This window comes from Prionailurus viverrinus, chromosome A1 (assembly GCF_022837055.1).
Source record: "Prionailurus viverrinus isolate Anna chromosome A1, UM_Priviv_1.0, whole genome shotgun sequence".
NCBI lineage: Eukaryota > Metazoa > Chordata > Mammalia > Carnivora > Felidae > Prionailurus > Prionailurus viverrinus.
In genome coordinates, this window is record NC_062561.1 from 55801890 (window position 1) to 55807018 (window position 5129).

Here is a 5129-nt window from a genome sequence, read left to right on the forward strand (position 1 = left end):
CAGATGATTTTTCTGTTAGCAAACAGCATACACACACTCATAATACTCCATACATTTGAGCAATACTAGATATAATGAAAAATAAAGGCAATCCCATTTATTTATGTTGCTTTGCTAACCTATAACAAACTTGTCAAATAGCTATTGAAAATAAAATATTTTATTTCTATGAAGTCCTCCTTGCTTCTTTCATGATCATTATGTTAAAAGACCTATCATGTACATTTTAAAACAGATCAAGAAAACTAATCAAATAGATCATAGATTTTTAATTATCTTTGCTTATTGCTAAGTGTTTATAGTATATTGGTATTCATATGGACTTGATCATAAAGTTGTAGTGAACTAGATTTGTCTTTACTAAGAATTATGTACTTTTAACATTTTGAAATATCAGCCAATTTGTTGTCTAACTTGTATTATTTCTAAATATCAACTGTTTGTTTGTTAAATTTAATTATACTTAAATATTTTGATTTTTATACATTTCCTAGATCCATTTTTATTCTCTGTTACCTACAAAACTGTGTATTTGCAGGATGTGGATGCATAATTATCTTATTTAAATTGTGTCTACTCTGAATGAATGTGATAATCCAAATCAACTTGTTTCACTATTTCAGTACTTATTTAAATTTATCAAGTGGCTCATACTCCATTAATTCAGAGACACAGTTTGTCAATTTGATTGCCTATCTTGTTCGTACAGCTGCTTGTTTTCATAATCCAGTTGTATATTAAGGTATTTGAGTCTGTAGTTACATGACCAATCTTGTTTATTTGCTGATGACTCTCTGCTTTAATAATTGAAGTCATTAGTGTATGAAATGTGCATTTTGCAAACACCACGATCCATTACCAAACTCTCTGTTGGTACACTAATTATATAATCTATATTAAAGTGTTTTCATGAAAAAGATGGCACTATAGCATGAAGTATCAGTGTTATGGTATTTATGAACCAAAGGAAAATATACACCTTTCAATGTATATTGATATATATCTTTCATTAAAATATAAATTTTTAGGGGCGCCTGGGTGGCTCAGTCAGTTAAGCGTCCGACTTCAGCTCAGGTCACGATCTCGCGGTCCGTGAGTTCGAGCCCCGCGTCAGGCTCTGGGCTGATGACTCAGAGCCTGGAGCCTGCTTCCGATTCTGTGTCTCCCTCTCTCTCTGCCCCTCCCCGTTCATGCTCTGTCTCTCTCTGTCTCAAAAATAAATAAATGTTAAAAAAATTTTTTTTTTTTTAAATATAAATTTTTAGTGAAGGCAAACAATTCTTATCCTTTCTTTGGTGCATCTAAGAATTTAGTGCAAAATAATATCTGGAAGTAGCAATCCAAGCACAGTGATTCCATGGTATTTTAAAATATACATTTCCTTTCTATTCTTTCTGCTTTGCCATGTTCAGCATATTAGCCAGTCTTTGTGCGTGTCACCTCATGCTTACATGTGGTGTAACCACTGCTGTTCCAGGCACTGCATTCTTATTCCAGGTGGAGGGAGGGAAGGAAATGGAAGAGATGTAGGAAGGAGTAATGTTTACATTAGAAGAACAAGTCTTCCCTGCAAACCCTTAGCTTGCATCTTTGGCAAGAACAGTGTCACATACTTGCCACTAACTGGAATGGAGGTTGGAGAACTTGTGAAATGTTTTAAATAGACTGTATGTTTTATCTTATCTTTTTTTTTTAGTTTTTGAAATGCTTATTTATTTTTGAGAGAGACAGAGACAGAGCGCAAGTGGGAGAGGGGCAAAGAGAGAAGGAGATGCAGAACCAGAAGGCTTTGTAGGCTCTGAGCCTTCAGCACAGAGCCCTATGCCGGGCTCAAACCCACGAACCCTGAGATCATGACTTGAGCCCAAGCTGGACGCTCAACTGACTGAGGCACCCAGGTGCCCCTGTATAGTCTTTATGTTTCAGAACAATTTTATTTTATTTTCTTTATTATTATTTAGTTTTGAGAGAGTGCATGGGGAGGAGCAGAGAGAGAGGGAGACAGAGGATCTGAGGCAGGCTCTGCATTGATCACAGAGACCCTGATGTGGGGCTCGAACTCAGAAACCATGAGATCATGACCTGACCCAAAGTGGGATTTACCAGCTGAGCCACACAGGCACCCCTCTTTTAGAACAATTTTAAATTTACAGAAAAATTTAAAAGGTTGTATGTTTTTTCATATACACACTCACCGTTTCCTCTAATATTAACATTTTACGTTTTTAAGGTAAATTTGTTACAATTAATGAACCAACATTAAAACTGATATTTATAATTAGCTACACTTAGAATTTATTCAGAATATTTAATTTTACTTAATGTCTTTCTCCAATTCAGGATACCACTGTAAATTTGGTTGTTGTGTCTCACACTCCACTTTGCTGTGATAATTTCTCAGAATCCTTATTTTGGATGAACTTGAAAATCTGGGGGAGTAGAGGTCAAATAATCTAAAGGATACCTCTCAACTGGAATTTGTCTACTTTTTCTCCACAACCAGAGTGCCTTTATGTTTTTGAGAGGAGAAAGGTCAAAGAGATTAAGTATGCTTTTCATACCACAAATACATGCTATCAATATGATTTATTTTGGTTGATAGTGACCTTGATCACTTGTATTCATCAACTTTCTCCATTATAAATGTGCATTTTTAAAATTTCCATGCTATATTCTTTTTTTAAGTTTATTTATTTATTTTGAGAGAGAGAGAGAGAGAGAATGAGTGGGAGAGGAGCAGAGAGAGAGGGAGAGAGAGAATCCCAAGTAGGCTTCGCTGTCAGCATGGAACCCCACTTGGGGCTTGAACTTATGAACCACAAGATCATGACCTGAGCCAGAATCAAGAGTCAGATACTTAATTGACTAAGCCAGCCAGGTGCCCCTCCATGCTATATTCTTTAGCAGGATATTCTACCCTCAAGATTACCACATAGTTTGGTATTTTTCTGCAAGAATGATTTAGTTGGTTTCCTCCCCCGCCTCATTTATTACTTATTCTATCATTTATTTATGTCAGCATGGACTCAGATATTTATTTTGTACTTTGAGTTATTAATAATCATAATTCATTTTGCTGCTCACATTTTCCAGCTTTTGGTGTTGGGAAGTCCTTGGCTCCTGTGTCCTTTTAATATACCATGATTGTTGTATTTTTCTTTCTCTATTTTCTTTTTTTTTTTAATTTTTAAATTTTTAAAAAATTTTACCAAGGAGACTTAGTTGTTTTTAGTGGATACTGATAATAGAAATCAAAATTTGGATGCTAGGGATCTCACTGAGAAAGGGGTGTGTTTTTTTGTGTGGGTTGTGTTTGTTTATTTGTTTTGATTTAAACTCTTACAGATTACATAGCAAAGAAGTGTATCAATTAATTTGTTGATATAGTATACACAGGTGTATAAATATTTCTGTGTATAGCTATATATCCACATTAAACTAAATATGAACATATAGTGTCTCCAACTATAATTCATTGCCATTTGGATAATTCTAGTTTCATTTACTAGTAAATTACCATTCCAACAGTGAGAAAGCTTGCTCCCACTATCCACATCCACCAACCATTTAATTGTTCAGATTTTGAACTGGTAATTCCCTCTGATGAAAATGTTTCCCTTAAGATTATTCTTGGCTGGCATCTTTTCCCATAGCATATTTCCATTAATTTTCTTCCCCCTCAGAAAGGCTTTCCCTAACCAATTGAATTACTTGTGTTATCTGCTGCTTTCTACTTCATTCTTCATCATAATATCTGTGTTTTATATCCTTCTAGCTCATCTAAAATCTCTGCTCCTTACATTTTCTTGCTTAATACTTAATCTCTTCACTAGAAAATGCTTCTATGATATCAGAGAACTTGTTTGTTTTATTCTTTATCATGTCTCCAGCATATATCACTAGTTATGGCTCATTTTAATTTATAATAAGTATGTGGTGAATGAATAAAAAGAAAGAATATATTTTCAAGTGACATATGTAGTCTTTGAAGAATCATACCCATTCCTCATAATTTTTGTCCCATTTTAAAAACATGATTCAATTTTAATTCCTTAACTCAAAAGTCATTGTCTTCTTGAATACATTTAATTATTTTTTAATAATTTTTAAAATATTTATTGATTTATTTTTCAAGGGAGAGAGACAGCACATGCACGTGAGCAAGCAGGGGAAGGGCAGAGAGAGAGAGAGAGAGAGAGAGAGAGAGAGAGAGTCCCAAACAAGCTCTGCAATGTCAGCTCAGAGCATGACACAGGGATCAAACTCATAACCATGAGATCATGACCTGAGCCAAAGTCAAAAAGTCAGATGCTTACGAGGAGCCAAGATGGCTGAAAAACATGGAAGTTTTTTGTTTGTCTCACATCCATGGAATACAGCCAGACCAACACTAAACCATCCTGTACACCAGGAAAACTGATCTGAGGATTAACACAACAATCTGCACAACCTGAACCACAGAATTCAGCAGGTACGCGGCACAGAGAGGTGACCTCCTGGGCAGAAGCCGTGGATGGCAGGGAGCTGCTTTTGCGTGTGGAGAGAGGACAGAGACCAGGGCAGGGGAAGAATACGGTAAAAGCAACCCCCCCCAAAAGCAGCTGGAGAGAAAGTAAAAGTGGCAACAGCCACAGGCACTGAACTAAAAAGGGAGAAAGGGGAAAGGGGAAAGGAAAGGGTTTAAATTCCATTAAGACTGTAAAAAAGGGGAGCGCAGAGTCTGAAACTCTGCAGCTTGATACCTGGTGGTGCTCTGGTGAGAAGGGCGATTCCCAGGAGCAAAGTGGAGTCCAGGGTTCTTCAGACCACACGGGGAGAGGCGGTTCCCCTGCTGGGAGGACACCTGGTAGAGGCTGTGTGGGTCCTCCAAAGGCAAGGCCCCAGTGGATCCAGGAGAACAACCACATTTGCTCGTGCTGGAACAAGGTTGCTAAGGGTGAAGCCTGGTGCCAGATGTGTGCTGTGATTATCCATAATCCCTGAAATGCTGCTGCTACACTATCTTGTGAACTTTTTCTGGGGCTGGCTGGCACCCAGCCGCAGTCTCTGGGCAACGGCAGCAGCATGGTCCTGCAAACGTTCCTGGGTATGGCTGGCAGCTGGCCATTGCTTGGTGAGACCCTCCTGCA